Source organism: Stenella coeruleoalba (assembly GCF_951394435.1).
Source record: "Stenella coeruleoalba genome assembly, chromosome: 5".
Taxonomy (NCBI): Eukaryota; Metazoa; Chordata; class Mammalia; order Artiodactyla; family Delphinidae; genus Stenella; species Stenella coeruleoalba.
In genome coordinates this window covers 2,660,061-2,669,526 of record NC_137150.1, presented here as the reverse complement: position 1 = coordinate 2,669,526, position 9,466 = coordinate 2,660,061, and the positions used below count along the sequence as shown (strand labels likewise).

The 9,466-nt window shown below is 40.0% G+C and overlaps 1 protein-coding gene across 1 annotated transcript in view; it reads left to right on the top strand.

Annotated features, from left to right (window-relative positions):
- The first annotated feature begins 1,742 nt into the window (after positions 1-1,742).
- Positions 1,743-9,466, top strand: part of RARB (retinoic acid receptor beta) — a 1,070,304-nt gene continuing 1,062,580 nt past the window's right edge. Inside the window, exon 1 of the mRNA XM_079921499.1 lies at positions 1,743-2,113. The gene's annotated coding sequence lies outside the window, so the exon portion shown is untranslated. The remainder of the gene's footprint in view (positions 2,114-9,466) is intronic.

The window sequence follows — 9,466 nt, the reverse complement described above, 5'->3', positions numbered from 1 at the left end:
AGCTGTTAACCTTATGGGGATTCCCTTGTGTGTTATTTGTTGTTTTTCCCTTGCTGCTTTAAATATGTTTTCTTTGTATTAATTTTTGACAGTTTGATTAATATGTGTCTTGGCATATTTCTCCTTGGATTTATCCTGTATGGGACTCTCTGTGCTTCCTGGACTTGAGACTATTTCCTTTCCCATATTAGGGAAGTTTTCAACTATAATCTCTTCAAATATTTTCTCAGTCCCTTTCTTTTTCTCTTCTTCTTCTGGAACCCCTATAATTCGAATGTTGGTGCATTTATTGTTGTCCCAGAGGTCTCTGAGACTGTCCTCAGTTCTTTTAATTCTTTTTTCTTTATGCTGCTCTGCAGTAGTTATTTCCTCTACTTTATCTTCCAGGTCACTTATCCGTTCTTCTGCCTCAGTTATTCTGCTATTGATCCCATCTAGAGTATTTTTCATTTCATTTATTGTGTTGTTCATCGTTGTTTGTTTCATCTTTAGTTCTTCTAGGTCCTTGTTAAATGTTTCTTGCATTTTGTCTATTCTATTTCCACGATTTTGGATCATGTTTACTATCATTATTCTGAATTCTTTTTTAGGTAGACTGCCTATTTCCTCTTCATCTGTTAGGTCTGGTGGGTTTTTATCTTGCTCCTTCATCTGCTGTGTGTTTTTCTGTCTTTTCATTTTGCTTATCTTACTGTGTTTGGGGTCTCCTTTTTGCAGGCTGCAGGTTCGTAGTTCCCGTTGTTTTTGGTGTCTATCCCCAGTGGCTAAGGTTGGTTCAGTGGGTTGTGTAGACTTCCTGGTGGAGGGTACTAGTGCATGTGTTCTGGTGGATGAGGCTGGATTTTGTCTTTCTGGTGGGCAGGTCCAAGTGTGGTGGTGTGTTTTGGGGTGTCTGTGAACTTATTATGATTTTAGGCAGCCTCTCTGCTAATGGGTGGGGTTGTGTTCCTGTCTTGCTAGTTGTTTGGCATAGGATGTCCAGCACTGTAACTTGCTGGTCGTTGAGTGAAGCTGGTTGCTGGTGTTGAGATGGAGATCTCTGGGAGATTTTCTCCGTTTGATATTATGTGGAACTGGGAGGTCTCGTGTGGACCATTGTCTTGAAGTTGGCTCTCCCACCTCAGAGGCACAGCACTGACTCCTGGCTGCAGCACCAAGAGCCTTTCATCCACACGGCTCAGAATAAAAGGGAGAAAAAGTAGAAAGAAAGTATTAGTAGAAATAGAAAGAAAGAAAGGAGGGAGGGAGGGAGGGAGGGAGGAAGGATGGAAGGAATGAGGGAAGGAAAAAAGAAAGAAAGAAGATAAAGTAAAATAAAATAAAGTAAGATAAAATATAATAAATTTATTAAAATAAAAAATAATTATTAAGAGAAAAAAAAAAAAACGGATGGATAGAACCCTAGGACAAATGGTGGAAGCAAAGCTATACAGACAAAATCTCACACAGAAGCTTACACATACACACTCACATAAAGAGGAAAAGGGGAAAAAATCATAAATCTTGCTCTCAAGTCCACCTCCTTAATTTGGGATGAATCGTTGTGTATACATGTATTCCACAGATGCAGGGTACATCTAGTTGATTGTGGAGCTTTAATCCGCTGCTTCTGGGGCTGCCTGGAGAGATTTCCCTTTCTCTTCTTTGTTCTCACAGCTCCTGGGGCTCAGCTTTGGATTTGGCCCCGCCTCTGCGTGTAGGTCGCCAGAGGGCGTCTGTTCTTCGCTCAGACAGGACGGGGTTAAAGGAGCCGCTGATTCGGAGGCTCTGGCTCACTCAGGCGTGGGGGAGGGAGTGGCACGCAGTGAGGGGCGGGCCTGCGGCGGCAGAGGCCGGCGTGAGGTTGCACCAGCCTGAGGCGCGCCGTGCGTTCTCCTGAGGAAGTTGTCTCTGGAACCCGGGACCCTGGCAATGGCGGGCTGCACAGGCTCCCCGGAAAGGGGTGTGGATAGTGACCTGAGTTCGCACACAGGCCCCTTGGCGGCAGCAGCAGCCTTAGCGTCTCCTGCCCGTCTCTGGCGTCCGCGCTGTTAGCCGCGGGTCGCGCCCGTCTCTGGAGCTCCTTTAAGCAGCGCTCTTAATCCCCTCTCCTCCCGCACCAGGAAACAAAGAGGTAAGAAAAAGTCTCTTGCCTCTTCAGCAGCTCCAGACTGCCCGAACTCCCTCCCGGCTAGCCGTGGTGCACTAACGCCCTGCAGGCTGTGTTCACGCCGCCATCCCCAGTCCTCTCCCTGGGATCCCACTGAAGCCCGAGCCTCAGCTCCCAGCCCTGCCAGCCCCGGCGGGTGAGCAGACAAGCCTCTCGGACTGGTGAGTGCCGGTTGGCCCTGATCCACTGTGTGGGAATCTCTCCGTTTTGACCTCCGCACCCCTGTTGCTGTGCTCTCCTCCGCGGCTCCGAAGCTTCCCCCCTCCGCCACCCGCAGTCTCCACCCGCGAAGGGGCTTCCTAGTGTGTGGCAACCTTTCCTCCTTCACAGCTCCCTTACAGAGGTGCAGGTCCCGTCCCTATTCTTTTGTCTCTGTTTATTCTTTTTGCTTTTGCCCTACGTAGGTACGTAGGGGGTTTCTTGCCTTTTGGGAGGTCTGAGGTCTTCTGCCAGCGTTCAGTAGGTGTTCTGTAGGAGTTGTTCCACGTGTAGATGTATTTCTGGTGTGTCTGTGGGGAGGAAGGTGATCTCCGCGTCTTACTCTTCCGCCATCTTCCCGGAAGCCCCGTGAACATTCTTATACAAGTTTTTGTGTAGACATTTCTTAGGGTCTATCGATAGGAGGGCAACTGCTGTGTTGTTTTCTGTGGTTAGCATTTTGAGCAACTGCCAAACTGTTTTCCACAGTGGCTGTAGCATAATCCATTCCCACCAGCAATGTGTGAGTGTTCCAGCAGTAGCTATGGTATATCTTTTTGGTTATAGCAGGCCTAGTAGGTGTGAGGTGGAGTCTCGCTGTGGTTTTAATTTGCATCTTCCTAATGACTAATGATGAGCACTTTCTATGTGCTTATTGGCTATTTGTATACCTTCTTTGGAGAAATATCTATTCAGATCATTTACGTATTTTAAAACTTTTTTTAACATCTTTTTTTTAACATCTTTATTGGAGTATAATTGCTTTACAGTGGTGTGTTAGTTTCTGCTGTATAACAAAGTGAATCAGCTATACACATACATATATCCCCTTATCTCCTCCCTCTTGCGTCTCCCTCCCACCTTCCCTATCCCACCCCTCTAGGTGGTCACAAAGCACCGAGCTGATCTCCCTGTGCTATGTGGCTGCTTCCCACTAGCTATCTATTTTACATTTGGTAGTATTTACAAGTCCATGCCACTCTTTCACGTCTGTGTTTTTTATTGTTGAGTTTTAAGTTTCTCTTTGTTTTCCAGATACAAGTCCCTTTTGGGTCTTGATAATATTTTGCAAATATTATCTCCCATTCTGTGTGTTGTGTTTTCACCTTTTCCCCCAGAGTCTGATAATATTTATTTATTTATTTATTTATTATTGTTGAAATACAGTTGACGGACAATATTATGTTAGCTTCAGGTGAACTACATAGTGATTTGACATTTAAATATCAATACATTATGAAATAATCACCATGATACGTATAGTACATCTTTCCCCATACAAAGTTACTACAATATTACTGATCATATTCCTTATGCTATATATTACATACCCATGGCTTATTTATTTTATAACTAGAGGTTTCTACCTTTTACTCTATCCCCTTCACCTATTTTGCCCTTCTGACACCCAGCCCCTCTGGCAAATACCCGCTTGTTCTCTGTATCTGTGAGTCTTTTCATTATGCTTTGCTTATTTTGGTTTTTAGATTCCACATATAAGTGAGATCATATACTATTTGTCTTTCTCTGTCTGAGTTATTTCACTTAGCATATTGTCCTCCATGTTGTCTCAAATGGCAAGAATTTCTTTTTTATGTTTGAGTAATATTCCATTGCATATACATGCCAGATCTTCTTTGTCTATTCATCTATCAATGGATACTTGAGTTGCTTCTGTATCATGACTATTGTAAATTACTCTGCAATAAATCCTGGTGTGCCTATATCTTCTCAAATTAGTGTTTTTGTTTTCTTTGAGTAAATACCAAGAAGTGAAATTGCTGGATTGTATTTTTCTATTGTTCTATTTTTAATTGCTTGAGGAACCTCCATAGTCTTTTCCACAGTGGATGTACCAATTTACCTCCCCACCAGCAGTGTATAAGGGTTCCCTTTTCTCACATCCCCACGAACACTTGTTGTTCATTGTCTTTTTGAAGATAGCCATTTTGTCATGTATACGTGGTATATCACTGTGCTTTTTTTAAAAAAAAATTATTTATTTATTTGGCTGCATTGGGTCTTAGTTGCAGCACACGGGATCTTCACTGAGGCATGCGGGATCTTTTGTTGCCTCGAGGGCTCTTTGTTGTGGCACCCAGGTGGCACGCGGGCTCCAGAGCAAGTGGGCTCTGTAGTTTGAGGCACACGGGCTCTCTCATTGAGGCTGACGAGCTCAGTAGCTGTTGTGCGCCGGGCTTAGTTGCCATACGGCATGTGGGATGTTAGTTCCCCGACCAGGGATTGAACCCGCGTCCCCTGCATTGGAAGGCAGATTCTTTACCACTGGACCACCAGGGAATTCCCTGTCATTGTGGTTTTGATTTGCATTTTCCTTAGGATTGGTGATGTTGAGCATCTTCTCATGTGCCTGTTGCCATTTGTACATGTTCTTTAGAAAAATGTCTGTTCAGGTCCTCTGCCCATTTTAAAATCAGGTCATTGATTTTTTATGTCAATTTGTATATTTTGGATATTAACCCCTTGTCAGATGTCTAAAAATACTTATCTTGTACCCTGCCACATTGCCAAATTTGTTTATTATTTAACCTTCTTTACTGCAGTAAAAAAGATACATTTGGATTATTTTCAGTTTTTGGATATTCTGTATAACACTACTATGAACATTTTTGAACATGCTTTTTGGTGAACATATGTACTTATTTATCTCAGATATATATCTGTAAGTGGAATTTCTGGATCTTACTGTAGTCAACATACCTTCAGTAAAACTGTAAGTCAGTTTGGATGATTTGCTTTTGTTTCCATACTTTGGTTGTAGCGATGGCCAGTTTGAATTATTTGTTAGTGATTATGACCTCTATTTATTAGTGATTAATTGGTATTTATCAAAATGGAAATCACTACAAAAGACTGGCTTTAATGTGATGGGTGTTAAGGAGGGTAACAGGGAAGAATCAGAATAAGGGTAGGAGAATATTTAGCTTAAAAAGCACACTCAACAGACTTTGTTTTTCTAACAAACTATAGAAAGTAAACATTGAAAACATTTCTTAAGAGTGAGAGTCTGATTTAGTAGTCATTTATAGACACTGTTTAAACAGAAATATCATATTAGCTTCTTTCCTACTTGCCTAGTTTAGAGGTCAGTTCTTTCCTCTATAGCTAAGTCTCATCTGAAATCTAGTCTTCAATGTTGCATTAACAGTAGTTAAGAGTCAAAGTAGTTTACTTAAATGTAAAGGAATAAGTTTAAAGAAGTAACTTAAACACTATTTTCCCCACATTGCTCCACTTCTCTGATGAAGAGGATCAGAAAAACGAAACAAAAATTTTTACTGGAAAAACTAACTAAAGAATGGTAGTGAGGTTAAAATTTTCTTGCTTGAACAAAATCCTAGCCTATTTGAGGGAACCTTGAACAGGTTATCCAGAATCTTTTTGCATGGGAGGCAATGAAAAAAAATCATGAAAATGTCTTTTAAACTTTAACTAAAAATAGGTAAAACTATACATTTCAACTTTGGCAGGATTTCAGCTCTTAATGAGAAATGAAAAGGAAGCCAAATTTGAAGAAAAATTGTTAACTGTATTTAAAGTTTGAGTAATTTATTTTGTGGGAACTTTATAGAACATTTTGACTTAGTATTTTTGGATACAGATGATGGATTAAAGTTCTTTTAAAAGTCAACATAGTTAATTATTTGAAAGTTTAAAATGTTCTTGAGTTTAAGGGCATTGTTTCTGTTATCATCATCTATATTTATTTTTCTACGCTTCTTTTCCTAAACTTTTTTTTTGGGGTGATGAAAATTATGCCCCACCCAAAATTACTAAGATCGTTAACAGAGTCAGCTTTTCCCTGAGCTCCTCACAATGACCTTGGGAGTGAAGGAAGCAGATGGGAACACTTCTCTCATCCCAACTTGTGACTTGATTATTAGCCACAGAAGCCTATGACCTTGAACTTAGATACGTATTTAAACATTTGCTGAAGTATGGTAGATAAAAAATTATACTCGCTGATCTTTGTGTTGAGAAACACCAGGCGATAGCTTTTTGAAGTGAATATTATATATTACAGATATACTTAAAGTCCAATTGTGTAAAGTGATTTTCTACAATATATGAGTATTTGCCGGAAATAACATAATCAAGTAAAGAAAAAAAGTCAGGTTTCTTATACAGATAGGGCCAGGTCTGTAAGATTTTACTGTAGGTGTGATTCCTGACTGTGAGGCCATAGTGCCCTTGAAAACATCAACGGATGCGGCACCCTTCAAAGGGACACCTTGTCTGAAACATTAGCTTCTCTGTCCTCTCAGAGTGTTTAATAGGATATTTTTAACACGCACACAAAAACAACACATTTCTAGAAAATGGAAAATGACCTTAAATTCTTCCTCTACTCTGTAAATAGCATAGACAGTTGAAGGAGTTACTTGGAATCTCTCAAGTCAGAAATTGAATTATTGTCCTTCTTGGAGGAAAAGTAATGAAACATCATAAGGAAAAATCTTGGGTGAAGTTCTTCTTCGTAATGATAGAGAGTAACTTGCAAGGTTGAATTATTCTTTCACAGATTAAAAAAAAATTCAGCTCTATCCAGTAGCTACTCATATTATGTACAAATCAAACTCTATGATGAACATACAGCTTGTGATGAAGAAAGTGACTCTGAATTTAGACATTTTACAACATAGAATGAAGATATTGCGTTAGTTTTTTTAAAAAATTAATCATCAGCTTTTTTTTTGACTGAAAAAGGCCTTTGAGAGTATTCCCTTAAGGAAATAAAGAGACTCACAAGGGATCCGGAGACTTTTTTTGTCCATTTTATGACCTAAGTGGCTTGAACTTTCACCAAGGAGGTATATAGTAAAATTTCTACCGGAAGTAACCTGAACATATACCACCAAACTCTATAAAATCAATTTAATTTTATCTAAATTGACAATCAAGATACGAGTCAACGACGCAGGTAGCAAAAACAATTTAGACAAGGGACCTGTTTGGGTTGGTAGCAGGGTCTTGAGAGTACAGATGGAAGTATTTCAAGAATAGAAGTAAAACTTTAATACTAAAAGTGACACAGAGCATTAATATTGGTAGATTTGGATTTTTCCCTGCATACAGAAATGATTTAATTCACAATATCTTCTATGAAATTGACACGTAACTCTTTACACTCTTTTCAAGGAATTTGTTCAGAAATTGAGAATATCTGTAATGAATGAAAATATCTATGATGAATGCACTTATGCCCCATAGTATAGCTATCTAAAGAAGGAACAATAAAATTTACTGATGACAACTTCAGCCTTCTCTAAATTATTCATTTTTAAAAATTCAAAGTCAAGAAGATTAAAAAAGAGAAAAACAGTGAAGGAAATTAAACAGAATTTTTGTTTGACAGTCATTGGAGACCAGTGATTGGAAGCACTTGGTGCAGTGTGTCCTACAGAGGACTTTTACAATTTTATTTATTTTTTGGTTGTTTTTTAAAGCTCTTCACCCTTTCAGTGCTGCTTAAGGAAACACAAATGTCAAACTGCTGTTGAAGTACTTTCCTAACTGGAGGAAGAAGTTTTGAAACGAAAGTTGCATTTTTTATTTTGAGGTTAATTTGTGCTTTTATTAGCCAGTATAACTTAACTACAGTGGCCTGCAAACTTTTTTGATCTAAAAAATACACTTTATATCACAGTACAACAAACACACACATATATAACATGTATACATATATAAAAATGAAACGAAAGTTTTGCCAAAAACTTCTACCCTGAGTGTTAATTTTTTTTGAGTTTTTTTTTTTTTTTACGCAGTTTCAGGTTTATAACAAAATTGACAGGAAGATACAGAAAGTCCCTATATACCCCCTCCCCTCACATGCATACCCATTATCAACAGAGTGGTACCTTTTTTTTTTTTTTTTAAAACCAGGGATGAACTGCATTGACACATAATCACCAAAGTTCGCAGTTCACCTTAGGGCTCACTTCAGTGAAGTGAATCCTGTTCCACATTCTATGGGTTTGGACAGAAGTAGGATGACATACATCCGTCACTATAATGTCATGCAAAGTATTTTCACTGCTCATAAAAACTTCTGTCCTCTGTGTATTCATCTCCCCTCACCCCCCAAACGCTTGCCAGCCACTGATCTTTTTGTTGTCTCCATAATTTTGCCTTTTCCAGATTGGCATATACAATCTATTTTTCTTTTTCTTTTTTTCTTTTTCTTTTCCTTGAAAAGAGAGGTTTGAAGCCTTTATGTCTATAAGACCACCCACGGCCTACCCACGCATGGACCGGACAGGCTCTAGGTGGCAAACTCCCCCACTGAATACTGTAGTTTTCCTTCCAATATTGAGCCCTGTCCCACTGGTCCTGCCCAGCAGCCACGTGGAAGTTCAGGGGACACATGTCGGGTATTTGTTCATAGGAAGGCCACAAATTTTGTGTCCCTTATCACAATGAACCCAGATTCCTGTCTGGTGTGTTGTAAACAGAACAGCCATATTTCTTCAGGCCCCCTGCTCTGAGCACACCCCAGAGAGTTGCATTTTTAATGGACTAAATTAAATCTTATTTCAAATTTTAGGAAAGAATCCTCTCATTGTTCTTCTAGGGTCTGAATTTTTTTTTTTTTCATTTCCCCTGACAGCAGAAGGTAATTCTGGAGGAAAATTCGGTTTAGGAGCAGAGTGTGAGGAATCTCTGATTTATTAGTGTACTATGTGTTAGTTAACATTTCCTACTTAGCATTTCTAATTCAGGAAACAAATGGCCCCTCAGAGGACTGAAAAGTTTAGCGAAGATTCTTTTTACAGTTTTGTGGGCAGGGTTAAGGAAAACAAAAAAGAGATGGGGAGGATCGAGATCCTAGCAAGAGCTGGAAGACTGTACTTCCAAGTGATGCAGGAAGCTGTCAGTGAACACAGAGGCAAGAGCTGTGAAGTGGTTCCACCAGAAAGGAGCTGCAGTGCGGAGATGAGACCTGCTTTCCCCGCTCCGCGACTGCTGGCTCCTACTCGGATGGATGAGGGGCTGGAAGCAGAGCTGGGAGATTGGGGGACAAGAGGGAGAGAGAAGCCACAGTGATTCCCTCTGCCTCTTTCAGGCTGCAGTTCCCCTTGGCTCCCCTGGTCCCAGCTG